This window comes from Chroicocephalus ridibundus, chromosome 3 (assembly GCF_963924245.1).
Source record: "Chroicocephalus ridibundus chromosome 3, bChrRid1.1, whole genome shotgun sequence".
Lineage (NCBI taxonomy): Eukaryota > Metazoa > Chordata > Aves > Charadriiformes > Laridae > Chroicocephalus > Chroicocephalus ridibundus.
In genome coordinates, this window is record NC_086286.1 from 82960545 (window position 1) to 82976381 (window position 15837).

General features: G+C 41.2%; 1 protein-coding gene across 1 annotated transcript in view; it reads right to left on the bottom strand.

Annotated features, from left to right (window-relative positions):
- Positions 1–1348, bottom strand: part of GRIK2 (glutamate ionotropic receptor kainate type subunit 2) — a 418840-nt gene extending 417492 nt beyond the window's left edge. The window contains exon 1 of the mRNA XM_063329880.1: positions 1219–1348. The gene's annotated coding sequence lies outside the window, so the exon portion shown is untranslated. The remainder of the gene's footprint in view (positions 1–1218) is intronic.
- Positions 1349–15837: the final 14489 nt, after the last annotated feature.

Sequence of the window (15837 nt, forward strand, 5' to 3'; positions counted from 1 at the left end):
CCACTTGCACTTCACTCCCACCAGCTATAAAAACCATAGGCTCTCCTCTGTCTGTTATTAGCTCAGTCCAAATTTACAACCAAGTTTCTGCTGCGCGGATGATTAATGACATTTTAAGATGGTAATTAATTTTTAGCTAGTGGAAAGACGTGCATTCTAATTAACGATCTGAGTATGCAATAGACTTATTTGTTCAGGCACTTTTGGGTATCGCAGAAATGCACTTTTCCAGACGGTTTTAAACAGCAAGAACAAACATTTATGACATTATCTACAGATCAGCCTTCGTCCCTTCAGTTTCCTTTGGGGTTGGGGAAGCTGTGAAAGATTTGGGGAGGAGAAGGAGGATGTTTAATGTTTTCCATACTCTACTCCCCCAAAAGTTTCTAAGGCAAACGTGAAGAGAGGTTTTCATTTTAATGTATTCATTCCTTTTCAGTGCGCACACGGCTCTTGCAATTGTGCCTCCACTCCGTAGGCAGGAATGTCTCTTGCTTTACACAGCGAGTGTCAGCACCCTGGCTGGATTAGCGATGGATGCTCACCCAAAGAATGCTGAATTTGGTCAGAAATAAATGGCAGGACTGCCGACGAGCCGAAGGTGGGGCTGGCTGCGCCGTACGGTGGGGGCCGGGTAGGGGCAGGAGGAGACCTCACGGAAGTAGAGACTGTTGTCCACCCACAACTCCAGCGAAGTTAGAGCCCGTTTCTCACCCCCGCTTCCCCAAGAAAATGGGGGGCACATCCTCAAGGCTGCCGGCACGGCCGCCCTGAGCCCGGCCCGGGAGCAGCGCTCCGGCTGTGGGGGACAGTTCCGGGCTGCGGCGGGAGCCGGACGAGGGGCATCGGGGCCCTGGCCTCTCGCCCCCGCTTTCCCACCCCTCCGCCCCCAGCGTGGGGACAGCGGCAGCTATGACGGTGCGGAGTAACGGGGGAGGAAGAGAGGAAGGCGACAGGTTTGTCTGCCCCACAGGAGGGACAGACCCGGGCGGCAGGAGCCGGCCAGCCCAGCAGTGCCCGGGTCCGCCAGCCCAGCGCCCGCCTTTGCCCGTTGACACCTGGCCAAGAGACATCGCGGCGTGTAGGTCTCACCACAGCACGGCTACGGTGCTTCCCCCGCCGTCACCCTCTTCCTCCCGCCCCCCCTCCCAGCCCCTCACTTGCATGCAACCCCTCCGGCCGTGGCGGCCAGCCGGAGACCCCGGGACATCCTCCTACCTTGAGCTGCGGGCGGGGAAGCGGGGAGGGAGAGAAAGGCGGAGGCGGGGGGAGGAAGGGCGGTGGCAGGACGCCGGGGACTGCCCGGGCTGCGGTGCAGCCGGCGTCCGGGCACCACTGACGGCGGCGGCAAGCGGCGGCCGAGCGAGGGAGGGAGGAGGGAGGGAGGGATGGAGGGAGGGAAGCAGGGAGGGATGGAGGGAGGGATGGAGGGAGGGAAGGAGTGAGGGAGATCCGCCTCCCGTCGGGAGCTCTGCACAGCGCCCTTTAAAGGAGCAGAAAGCCGCTTCCTCCGCGGCCACCTCTCCCGGCTCCCCGCAAAGCCAAGCCCCGCCGCCGCCCGCTCGCCCCGCCGGCCACCGGCGGCCGCAGGGCTTCGCGGGCGGCCGGTGAAGCAGGAGCGCTCCCGCCTCTCCTTCCCCGCCGCCGCCAAAAGGGCCCGAGGTCGCCGGGTGGCGAGTTTTCAGGGCGTTAAAAGTCCGAGCTCCTAATCAGAGTCCCCGAGCCGTTTTGTAAACACGGGGGGAAGAGGAGAGGGGAAGTGTTGGACCCTGCCTGCTGCAAAAAGACGCTCAGAGACCCCTGCCCGTCCCCGTTTTGCCCCGTGAGCGCGGGGGTGAGCGGAGTGCCGCTACCGCAGCCTTGCGGGGGTGCTAGAAATAGTGCGGGTGCCTTCGGCTGCTCCTCGACTCCTTCCTCATGCTGAAGCCCGCCTGCCTCCGCTCCTTCCCTGGACTACCGGGGACGCAGCTCGGGTACTACTTCCCTACCCCATCCAGGCTGGAAAGGGGTCCGGGGGTAGAAACCTCGTGCGAGGGCGAGCAAGGAAGGCGAGCGCGGCATGGGGAAGGCAAAGCGAGCGCGCCCCGTGGGAGCCGCAACCGCCTCTGCCCCCCTCCCCGGCCGACTCGCTCCTCAGCGGCAACGCTGCGGGAGGGGGACTCTGATAACAGGGCTCCCTAATGAGCTGGGGTGTGAAATGCAGCTCCCCCATCCCCTGCGGGATTGCAAATGCTTTCCTCTTTCGCTCAGCCCCGCTCTCCCCCGCAGCGCCACAGGCGTCTGCCTCTTCTCCCCTTCTCCCGATTTTGCTTCGCGGCTCGGACGTGCCTTGAAGTGCTGCAGGATCTCTCACCCCCACTCCCACACCCGCCCCCGGCGCCCACCCCCGGCAGCCTTCCCGAGGTCTGATCTCCGGGCAGATGTGCCGTGCAGCTTGACAGGAAAATCCCCGTCCCCTCGCCTTTCCCTCATGGAAATTTCCCGTTCCCGGATCCGCGGGGGAGCGCTGCCCAGACCCCCCAAAGAATGCTCAGGCGTTGCCCCGATTCATCTGCCCAAGCGATCAACTAGGGAGTCCTGGCTATCGGAGGCGTGGAGGGGCTCGAAGAGCGTGGAAGAGATGGAGCTGGGGCGGGTGGGGGTTGGTAACTGAAAAGCTCCTATAATTAAGTAAACAGCGGAGTTGTTGTGCGAAGTAAATAAATAGTCAATGATCCCATTGTAGAGCCGAGCGCAGGCGGCACAGACCGCGACGGGCTCGCCGCGATTGGGCTCTGGCCGCTGTGACTTGCAGCTTAATCGTCCCCACAGCACATCCCTTAATTACTTGCAGCGCACTTCCATAGCCGACAGAAAATTCATTAGTCAGTTCATTTGCCCGAAGCTGTAATGGAGATAATTCTTGTAAAAACCCAAACGCACTGCTAAAGCAAAGCGCTTCGTGCCACTTTAGGAGGCAAAGGGAGCTGGGGAGGAGGTGCCACGGCAGCAGTAAGCGGGTGGCAACTGTGAGGGACAACGCCGCGGAAAGCAGACCTCTGTGGGGTCCTGCAGGAGGGAAAGGAATCGCGGGGATCGCCACGGTCTCCGGGAAGGGGAGGCGGGTTAACGCTGCGAGCAGGCAAAGGGTGGGAAGCGTGAGAGGTCGGGTGAGCAAACATCTGTGCGAGCAGTGACTCGGTGATTCCGTCCCTCTTCTTTTCTCACTGACTGCATTTGCGCTGTTACTATCCAGAGTTTTCTGACCAGAGCACAAATACAGAACAAGGCAAACACAAAAAAAATGTGACTCAAAGGTGTCTTTCTAAGATGAGAGAAAGGAAGGCAGGGGAAGAAAAGGGCATTTAAGTCCCCAGAATGGTTCTAATATTGCAGATAGATTGTGTAATACCCTCATGTAATCATTTCACCTCAACTACATTGATGCAGTCTTTTCCCCTGTTGCCTGGGTTACATTTCTGTCCAGACGTGGAACTCTCGATGCTTTCCCCCAGCCAACAACAGTTTACACAGAATCAGGTCCTCCCTCAGACAGAAAAGAGGTTCCAAATGTCACCAGTGCTGTTATCAACAGGTATCACTTGGGATATTTGCATATGTCTCGTTATTACTTAAATGGGAAGAAATGAACAACAAGCCTAAAATCACTGCAAGTCAGTGACATAATGGGAAGACGCTCTGGGATTCTCTTCTCTTGGGCTTTCACTGCTGCAAAACCCCATAATTTCAATAATGACAAAGTTCCTTGTTATGTTTCTTCCCATTTACACTGTGGGAACTTTCAACTTTATCAGTATTGACCACCAGAAAGAAACCTATAGGAAACCACTGGCCAAATTTGTCAATATTCAAAATAAGAATTTGAATATTCAATATTCAAATACCAGAGAATTTGTCACACAAGCTCCTGGACCCTTACCAGTCAAAAAAAAAAAAAAAAAAAAAAAAAAAAAAGGAAAAGGAAAAAACCCCAAAACTCCCCAACCAAAATTATTTGCTTGATTGATTTTTTTTGTTGATTATTTTTATTGACATTTAAAATTTTATCAAATAAGAATATACTTATGTCATCTTTTCACCAGCTATTTAAAACAGGTTTTATAAGTGCCAATAAGAAATCCATCTCACTAAAAAGTAAACAAATTTGCAAAGGTATTTGTGAGAATGGGTTTTGGTTTTGTTTATTTTCCCCAGCTTTATTTCTAAATATATAGGATGAAATAATATGCGTTTATCACATTCCTGCCCCATTGGGTGCATTTACACCTCAAAGTCAGAAGTAATGTAAACTTGTAACCTAATTCCTTTAAGCCTTCCAAAATGAAATTACCTAAGGATGACAGATAAATTCTTTCCCCACAGAAATCTATCACAGTACATCTGAATATTTAATACTTTTTTTCTTGCTTGCTTTATCTTTCAATTTGGGTCAGCTATGATAATGTAAACACTGACAGAATTTAAGATCTTTCAAAAGAGTTTCCATGGAGTTTTTTGAAAATGCCAGATCTACAAAGACCCAAATCTGACCAAAATAATCTGTTAGGGATTCTGGATGCTGAGACTTAGCAGCCTTAAACAAACTCTGTCCAAATTAATGACCCAAATCTGAGTACTGACACTTGTTCAAGATGAGTGGTTCACAGCCTGTGCCCTGCCACAGAAAACACTGAAGCAAACTTTTGGGGCTTCATATTACAGGCAACTGAATCTTTTGTTCTTCCTGCCTGCCATTGTTGACTTTTTTTCTTCTCCTCTTGCAGTTGTGAACACTAGGTGGTCTTTCAGGAAATCTGTGTTCTACTGCTATGGCATAAGGACTTCTGGTACAGCTCACTGGCAAAGAAAGACTTGTTGTCATTAGTTTGGCCAAGGAAAATTCTCCCACGTTTTTGTTCTTTACAGCTGATTGCAGCTTTTAATGATGACCTTTTATACTTACTTTCCTGGTCAAGCTGGCCACATGTATCAAATCTTGTTCCTTCAAACAGAAGAATGAGTCAAAGTAGGATGGAATAAAACCAAAAAATCTTGTCTAGAAATAAATCCCTGTTCTTGTATTATCCACTTGAGGGAGACAACGAGCCATAGGTTATATCTATGTCAGTTTGATGGATCATATACAAAATTGAAATTTTAATTGACGAGGGACTTGTACCCATTGTGTACTTGTTAATTTTAAAAGTACTGGCCTGCGTAACACATCAGGCATGATGTTTTTCATAGCATTTCATTGATCTGTACATCTGACAGTTTTCTTCTCTCTCCTTACTATTTATCAAGAGGGGATCATGTAATGACTTTCACTGATAGCTCTTAGGTAGTGTCTACAGTCTTTCCAGACGATATCCCATAACTCTAGAATAAATATCTCACATTCAAACAACCTGGCCTAATTCAAGTTTTACATGTTGCCTCACTTTATTGTTTAAGAGATACACCGAAGTGTATTACATTACTAAGAAGCCTAAAATATAACACTACTAAGAGCCATAAAAGAATAAAAACTTTCCCTGAGTCTGAATACCTTTGGATCTAGAAGCAAGGCTTGGACAATTTTTTTTTTGGTGCCAGTCATGATACAGCGTACGATATTCTCCAATAGACTGCCATATTTTGCAGTCTTCCCATGAAGGCTTTCATGGCATAGCAATCCTTATTGTTATAAAAGATTCTGATGTTTCCCTCAAACACCTTTATGGCAATTGACACTCACCACTGTTCTTCTTACCTGCAGAAGACATAGAGATGAGTTTATTCCTCCCTCTAAAACAATTGTCTGAACATCTGAAGAAATATTATGCAGGAAGTTAAATGTCACTCCTATCTTCAAAAAGGGCAAGAAGGAGGACCCAGGGAGCTCCAGGCCAGTCAGCATCACTTCAGTCCTTGGGAAGGAGCACCTAATCCTGAAAAACATTTCCAGGTACATGAAGGACAAGAAAATCATTAGGAGTAGTCAGCATGGATTCACTAAGGGGAAGTCATGTTTGGCCAGCTTGATAAACTTTTAAAATTAAGTGGTGGGCTTGGTGGATGAGGGGAGAGCAGTGAATATTGCCCATCTCAACTTCAATAAGGATTTTGACACTGTTTCCCATAAGATCTTCATAAAGAAGCTGTTGAAGTATGGGCTGGCCAAGCAGACAGTGAGGTGGACTGAAACTGGCCAAATGGCTGGAGCCAGAGTATAGTGATCAGTAGCATGTAGTCTACTTGGAGGCCAGTAACTAGCGGTGTAGTCCAGGGGTTAATGTTGGGTCCAGTCTTGTTCAACATCTTCATTAATGATCTGGATGATGGGGCAGAGTGTACTCTTGGCACGTTTGCTGATGACACTGAACAGGAAGGACTGGCTGACACACTGGAGGATTGTGCTGCCATCCAGAGGGATTTCGAGAGGCTAGAGAAATGGCTTGACAGGAATCACATGAAGTTCAACAAAGGCAAGTGCAAAGTCCTGTACCTGGAAAGGAACAACTGTACCACTACAGGCTGGAGTCCAACCAGCTGCAAAGCGGCTTGTCAGAAAAAGACCTGGGGGTCCTGGTGGACACCAAGTTGAACATAAGATAGCAATGTGCCATCATGGCAAAGAAGCCTGAAGGTATCCTGGGCTGCATTAGGAGAAGTGTTGCTAGCAGGTCGATGGAGGTGATCCTTCTCCTCCACTCAGCACTGGTGAGACCACACCTGAAATACAGTGGCCAGTTCTGGGCTCTCCAGTACAAGACAAACATGGAAAAAACTGGAAAGAGTCCAACAATAGGAGATGATGAAGGGACTGGAGCATATGCCATATGAGGAAATGCTGAGAAAGCTGGAATTGGTTAACCTGGAGAAGAGATGTCTCAGGGAGGATCTTATCAATGTGTATAAATACCTGAAGGGAAGGCGCAAAGAAGACAGAGCCAGGCTCTTTTCAGTAGTGACAGGACCACAGGCAACAGGCATGTACTGAAATACAGGAGGTTCCCCCTGATCATCACCGTTTCTACTGTGAGGGTAACTAAGCACCAGCACAGGTTGCCAAGAGAGCGTGCGAACTCTCCCACCTTGGAGATATTAAAAAAACTGCCTGGATGGACATGGTCCTGGGCAACCAGTTGTAGGTGACCCTGCTTGATTAGGGGTGGTTGGACCAAATGACCTCCAGAGGTCCCTTCCAATCTCAACCATTCTGTGAATATCTCATCTGTCCCCCAGTCTGCTCTTCTCTAGACTGTTTCTAAGTATCTCATATTTTTAACTGCTTTTTCCAGAGTATTTCTAATTGGTCCACATCACTGCATTACAGTGTGCAGAACTGTATATAGTACAGAAAAGACCACAACCAAAGCGGTGAGTGGAAGGAAAGATTATTATTACTGTTTTCAGGTTCCCGTCTTGTTCAGAAATCCCAATATGATGTTTGACTCCTTTGCAGCAACAGCATGATATTGTAGATTCATATTTGCCTCGTCACAATAATGTCTAGATGCTTTTCTGCTTAACTACCTCCTGATTAGCTGTCTCCTCAGTTGCATTTGCTGAGCTACTTACTCTCTCTCAAGTGTAGAATCTTGTGCTTGTCCCTGTTGAATATCATTCTTATTTTTCCAGAACTCTTTTTCAATTTCTTGAGACACATTCTAAATTCTGGGCCTAATCACCACCATTTCTGCAATTTCTCATATATTGTGTTCCTCAAACATTTAAATGATGCAGCCAAGTCATTAATACCTGCAATAGTAAATATGCAATAGCAGCATAGCAGGACATAAAGAATTCTAGAGAAGTCTTTTATTTTTTTCTTCTTAGGGTTCAACAGCATACCAATAAAACTGTTTTGCACTGACTTTTACATTCTATTTTGCTTATGCAAATGTCTTAGAAATCTATAGTCTTGCTTATGAATACCAATGTATTTTATCTAATGTCTTCTCCTCATGCTTTGTTCTTTGAGCCCAATAGAATTTCCTCTCCATCCTTTTAAAGAAAAAAAGGTATGTGTAGGAATATGTATTCTATAGATTCAATGAATTTGTGTATGTCTAGCTTTTTACAAATCCAGTGCTAATTTAGATGCATGAAAGAAAAACATTAATAGCTGGACCAAGAAAGCCCTATCCCAATAAAGCTTTGAAAAAATGTAAAGATGGAACCTAAGCAATGCCAATTATATGATAGGGACCTAGTTTTGCATCTAGACTCAGAAGTGATCATAATGGTACAAAATGAAATAATTTTGAAAAAACCCAACCAGTTAATTCTTGCAAGCACAATGCTGAAATAGCTACAAGCAAAATTGCTGGTATATGCCTTAAACAAGAACTGGATACACCACCTTATAATATAGCCTTAAACGGAATTCCAATTGATATTAATATTAAATAAGGCTTTAGTGTAATTAGCGGGGAGTGGAAGTTTCCCTAATATGAGATAATGCCCAACAGATAGGTAACTTTGAATTGTAAATATGAAAGAGGACATTCTAATAATAGGAAGAAACTTCAATTTTACTCTGCAACTGAGTTATTATTCCAATAAGATTTAAACTTTAGTAATAACATAAGAATGAAATGTCTTTGATCATTATGCTTTTTTTACGTTTCTCTTAGAATATATCATATAAAAGATGAACATTAATCATGCATCAATGAGCTGCAACAGTTTTTGTACAGCTGTATAGTTAAATTGCCAGTATACTTGACCCAAACTCTCCGTACATGGGGAACTTTTTGTTTGTTGATCGCATTTACAATATTAAAAGACAACCTTTTTTCCAAGTGTCTGAGTGATTTATTCACTGTGAATTTATAGAACTAATTTTCAGGGGGGAAGAACACAGCAGGAGAGTTTATGTTATATGTTGTTCCAAATGCCTAATCTTGAAGTAATAGTATAAATGGAATTCATAGGTGACATTTTTATGTTTAATATACAGCCGAGAGCACGCCTCCATCCTCAAATTTGCAGCCATTTAAACCAAGTAATCTATTGTATAGTCTGATGAATTATAATTAGTCTCATTCCTTTTCCTGGGATTTAGAAATTGGCATGAATCCATTGTCAAGATTCAGATATATGGCATGACATATCACATATTAGTTGTGGTGACAGCCACACAGTAGCTTAGCCCTCAGTACTAGCTACCCATTAGGGCAACTGTTAAAGGGTACTCTAGTGACTTCAAATTCTCAGAATGGAAGAATTAAAGTTTACTAGTGTGTAGAGAATTACAAGATCTGTGCAGTGTTTAAATCTCTTTGAAGAGATTTTGTAAAGTGAATTTCACCTAAAGCAAGCCTACGCTTCTAATCTACCCTGAAATTATTTTAGTTAGACTATACAAAATGTACTTGGTCCATTTTGGGGGGGGGGGGGGGGGGGGCAAAAAAATTGCTCCACTATTCAAACCTAAGCAGTTTATCAGATATGGAAAGCCATTTCTAGTATGTGAAAATACTCCCTGGGGCATATTCATCTACAATATGCATTTTAAGTAGATAGGAAGTCACATACCCTGGCATTATATTATAAAACAGAATAATGACCTACTTTAGCAATGATAACCATAACTGAAGTAATGGGGCCAAAAATAATATGTAAAAATAAACACCTTAAGTAATTCAAACTCTTATTTATCCAATACTTTTCACATTTTAAGCATTTACAAGCACCTTTACTTCCTTAATTTCTTTGCTCTCTCTTTAAATACCTTGTCAAATTAGGATCTGATTTAGACAAACCATTTAAGGGTGTACAAGGACCCTCCTTCTCTGTTAGTTACTATGTTAGTACCCATATGCAGGCTGGTAAATTATGATCATATTTCAGTGATGAAGACTGCTTAATGTCCTAGGTTTGGACAGCCCCAAAAATTATCTTGATAGTTTAATTTTAATATATTGTTGAAATCCATTGTCCAGAAAAATCTTGTAGAAGTGAAAGGGACAAAGGAGGGCTTATTTTGCATTATTTGAGATTGCTCAAACTGGAATTTTAAAGTTGTTGAGAGAAAAAAAAAGGTTGTTGGACATACTATTCTGAGAGAAAGGGCAGCACAAGCAACAGATGATGGAACCAGTGCTGTGAAGAGCAGAACCTGAATCTGAAACTGAAACAGAAATTGAAAATCAGGAAGGATAAGAGAAATCAAAAAGTGTTCCTGAGTTGACAGGCCCCTTGCTGGGAGGAAGGGAGGAACTAGAGATAAGTATCATAAAGGAAATAAAATATTTTAAACTTACTGAAATTGCTTGAAAGCTGAGAGAAGACACCATGTTGGGATAAGGGCCAGAAGGAGCTAAGTCTTTCTAAAGTTGAAAAGACGCACAGAAGCTATTCTTGGATAATTTAGGAGAGTTTAATTCTCCTTAACACAATGTATAATGCAAAGCGTCTTTATGAAAGCATTTTAAACTCGCAGTCTGCAATCATTCTAATTAGTTAGCATTTTACTCCTAATTTGGTCTGTTTCTATGTCTATAAATGATGAACATTGAGGCCTTGAGAACACAGAGGATCAGTTATTCTTTATCAAAACAAACGTCCAGTCTAAAGAGAAACAGAGAAACTTTCCAGTCTCCCAAATTTACTAAAAAAAAAATAAAAAAAATCACTAAAACCCAGAGTCCCTCCACTTTCTGCGTGTATTTTTTTCTCCTAACAGATAAGAGGCACTAGTCTGTTATCTCTTGATACAAAAGAGAAGAGACACATCTCCTTTTCCAAACTTAGCATTCCCTTTTAGGAGTCCTTCCAGAATACCTAAATCAAATAAAAATTCTAATTTCAACAGGATGAATTTATAACGCACAGTGAGAAGGAGGAGACAAGCACATCATATCAAGATTTAATTTGAAGTCAAATGCTTTGCTGTTTTTGTTTCTTCTTTCAGACTTGATATGAATCCAAGGGAGAACTAAAATTAATGATACTCTTGTCTTTTATCTATTATTAAGAAGTCTTTTACAACTGGAAAACAACAGCAAAAAAAAAAAAAAAAGACAGGGACAAGTCTAAAAATTACTCAAGGGGGAACTGAGACGAAGCACACAAAAAATCAAGTGAAAGCTAGCTCTTACTAACAATAATTTCTTATACACGTGACTGCAACTTAAATAGCTGGAACATATATGAACAAATGCAGTAACTCCTAGTTTTCCACTTTTAACAAGAGTTGGGAACATTTCCACAAATGATAAGAATATTTTCATGTAACTCCCTACATTTTACAGTAGATAGCACTGTGAGTCAGATGATTAAAGAAAGTTCAGAACTTCAAGCAGCAGGTTTTTCCCCAGGTCTCACAGGCAAAAGAATGGAGCTAATAGTTTCACATAGACTTCTCTCTGGAAGGTAAACGGTGTCTTGCAACAGTCTAACCAGTTGGTCTATAACATCCAAAGGAGCAGAACAAACTTGGATTAAACCACTTAGATGATATCTGAAATATCTGCAATATGAGGGCCCGTCCAATGAGTTACCTAAAGAACCAATTGAGAATGGTATTATTTACTTTCTTGTTTGTAAATAGACCTTGTAGGCATATTATCTGTTTGGGAAACATGTATTTTAAAACGTTATTACTTTTTCCCCTACAATTTTAGTTTAGGAAAACCATACATAAACCTCTACAAGGAAATAAGAATTTGAAGTACCTAGAATTGTAGCCATTCAGAACACAAAAGTACTTTTAAGAAGAATTTATTCACATTCTAAATCACCTCTGTTGATACCATAGCACTGAAAATGTTTTGCTATTACATTGTGAAAGAAAGAGCAGCACTGACTCTTATTTGCTACAACTTAGTCTTACTAACACTGCAATCTATACAACATTGGCAAAGCTGGCTAAACCAGTGCAATGTTTTTTTCCAAAACCAACAATTTCTAAACTTGCACTTTTAGCTGCAATTCCTTACCTATAAGCCTGCAAAATGGAAATCTCTTGTTATAGTCTATCTGTAATTGATTTTTGCCCGCCATTTCCCCTACAGTGTTCATCCTGTCCTTTTGTGCTTATCATGAAATAGAGAAGCAGCAATTTATAAATTACATAGGATATTAATAAATTAAATAGGAAACTCTCAACTATTTAGAGCTTATGTGGGTAGTCCTCTGCAATTTAACAAACAGAAAAATAATAGTAATAGTAGCTACAGTCTTCCCAAAGTAAAAAAAAAGGTGATGGAGGTCTTGACTGATGTTATTCATAAACCCTCATTGGGCTTTGAATCTCTCACAAAGTAATCTTAGTTATCAAAGAAAACAGCTTTTTATCAAGTGTTTAATCATTAAACTCCTAGAAGAATTTGTTCTTGTTTTGTACTTCTATCAGAGGATTACAGCTCAGCACTTACCAGCAGCTGATTTTAAGCAACATAACCTAACTGCTAGCAAGTTTTCACTTTGTCATAGAGACATGGTGTTTTTTCCACTTTATTGTCAAAACCACTATCTTCATTAACAAAAGCTAAAATTATTTTTTCCCCAAATTTTTTCTTATTTTCAGATTATTTTTGGCTTACTTTTTCTGTCACACATTTCACTGTTCAGGTGCATCCCCCTTTCTGTATTTGGCCTTTAGTACCTCAGTCCTTGGCTTTTAAATGCTAAAGATGCTGACTGTGAATAAATATTCCTAAGGGAATAGAGAGAAATCCACGCTAAACTAATTCCGTGTCTCCTTCCAAATTTATCCCTAAATGTCAGGAGATAAATAGCTAATATATTAGTCCACGAACAGTTTGATTAAATGAAGATTTCCTCTTATTCTGTGAGATAGTAATAAGGAAGTAATAAGAAATAAGTAATAAATTTTACTAATGTATCTAGGGCTGGGTCATCATCAAAGATGGATGAATAAAAGTTACCTGTTTTCCATAATGAGAGCTGTGAAACTTTGTATTTGATATGTGTGTTTGAAAATAAATGCCATCTGTCAGTGAAGAAATTTTACTAATGCTGACAGCCCCAATGCAGGTAGGGGTTAGAAGGAGACATTTTTCATTATACTTGCTAATATTTCAAAAAGGTGCATATCCAGCTTTATTCTGATTTGCATTTCTGTTGAAATTCTAATATTCAATATACTCTAAAAATTTTCAGTCACTTTGAGATTTGGAGGAGAGAATAAATGCTGGGAGTTTGAACCAAGGAAAAATTACTTACACCAACAATCATAGAATCATAGAATCATTTTGGTTGGGAAAGACCTTTAAGATCACTGAGTCCAACTGTAAGCCTAACACTGCCAAGTCACCACTAGATCATGTCCCTAAGCACCACCTGAACATGTCTTTTGGCATAAGTACCAGTAATCCACCTCTTCTGGCCTCTATGACTAAATAGCTGAAAACTTCACCGGCTCTTCTGCCCATCTCACCTGTTGCATGTCCGAAAAAAATCTTGTTGGCCTACTGGTTATTGATCACTTTGCTTGATCGATAACCTTGTATAGTGATGATTGTTCCATGGACATAATATTTAGTGATAATTGTGCAGTTTAATTCAAAAGGCTAAAATGTAGCTTCTTAGTAATAATGATTTTACAAAGTCCTTGGTTTTATTTTTTCCTGCTGGCTTACACACACAGTCAGACAGCAATAGGCAAGCCATAAAAATTAAGTATTTTTTCTTATAACCAGTGAAGTAGAACATGTAATAGGTTACCAGTCTCTTGAAGTCTTTTTCTCAGAAAAGGTCCTACAGCTGAACAGTATGAGTATGTTTAGATAGAGTTAAATCAGGAAACACTCCAGAAGTATATCATTACGTTTCATAAAAACACAGAATGTTAACATATCTGCAAAGTACAGGCAATTTCTGCTAATTCACACCTCTATTTAAATTAGAGATGAGTTTTTTTAAATGGCTATGAAGCTAGGTTTAGTTCAGGGGAGTGAATGTGTGGTTCAATGACTGTACCCAAAGTTTGTCAAAGGCAACAGGAAGGCTTAAAACATAAGTATGAAAATAAAAATTTTACAAGAGAGGAAGGAAGGATTGAGGATGTAGCATAGGAAGGTTTCATCTATTAGTCGGGGTCTATAATAACTTCTAGTTACTGGTGTCTGGATTTGCCCTGAAATAAGGAGACTGGTTTCTGACATGAAGTTTACTTACTTTGTGTGCAAAACAATACGCAGTTAGCAGGTGTTTCATAGATTCAGCCATGGGTTTAGACATGCAATTTCTTTTTTTAATCATTTACTTTCTCAAAGTTCACTTTTAGTTACACAAGGTGATGTAAGAATTCACTGAAGTAAGTTAAGGAGATTCGAGACATTAATATCTTAAGGAAGAATATTCCTTCCTGAAGATGTTTTTTTCTCTTTTTCTTTTTCTTTTTCTGAATAGTTAAGTACTATGTGCAGATTTAAAGGTTTACAATCTATAAAATAGTTACATTTTCTATGAACTTTAATTTGGTGAAAAGGATAAAATCTACCCAAAAAGCATGTACAACCTGAGCAGGTCAACCAATTTCTTTTTCAGTCAGTGGAACACAAATATAAATTTTTAGATACCCAGCTGAATCACATTTGATTGGAATATAAAACAACAAACACAAATGTAAAGGTTTAAGTTTCAACCATGCAAATTTAAGTGGTATGGGTCACATTTACAGCCTTAAAAGGCTTGTGCACTTAAAAGTGCACCAATCTTCAGATATTTTAGCTTAGTGTCTAAATCTCTTATTAAAATGCACGCGTATTACTATATTTCAAAGATTTATAATCCAGTCATAGTTAAGTGATTTGCACAGTGACAATAACAGGCACATTACTGCTACATTGACCATCACAGCCACCTTCCAAAGTCCAAGGAAAAAAAAAGGCTCATTCTTTCACAATGGTTAAGCTTTTGTAAATCACTTTGAACTAAACTTCTGGAATAGGTCTTCTCTGTCCAAATTTAGACATCAGCATCCAAATAGTTGTCTAGACTCCTTTATAGTCAGTCACAAAGAGTAGGCTCTCTTACAGTGAGATGGATCTGACCCATTTACTTAACTACTGTAGGATGAGGCAACTGAAAATAGGTCTTCAAGTAAAGACAGACTGCAATAAATGTTTCTGCTTTTTTGAATTATTAAGAAAATGGGAGGTTTTAATTTTAAATTAAAATTTAAATCATGGAATGAGAGATAGTTTATTTTGGTTTTCTGATTCTACATTTTATATTTAAATAAATGTATGGGCATACAATGTATGTATGTATGTATGTGTCTGTCTATAAGTGTGTAAGATAAGACATCTTTACTTCCTTCATGTCTTTAAAAGGGCAGTGTATTACAGGAATTACATTATGATTTATATCCTGGAACAGGGTATAGAAAATATCACTTATGAGTGCGATCAGAATAATTCACTTCTTCACTACAGGTCATCTTTTTCTATTCCTTATTTTCTTTGTAGGATTTACAAAGTTTTTTAGATCTATTTTATAAGCACTTATTCTAACTGCTTGTACAAGACAGTAAAATATACAACCCTGAGAATTTTTATTAATCCAACATATAAATTTACCCAAGCTTTTCCAAATTTACCCCATCTCTCTATTTAACTACTCTTTAACTGCACATAAAATCTAGTCATCATAGAAGAAGTTCCCCAAACTTAACATCACATACAGTTCCAAAATGTCTGAGAAAAACACACTGGCCATCTAGAATGTCCCCAGACTCCAAATTACTGATGGTGTCAGGTCAAAGAAAAAGAGTGAGCACCTATGCCAGGGATGCTCAGAGCACCTGTAGTGCTAAGATCCTTGGACACGCACAGGCTGTGAATTTCAGCATTCTTAACTGTGACAACAGGATAATATCATATATTGGTGAAAAGGATT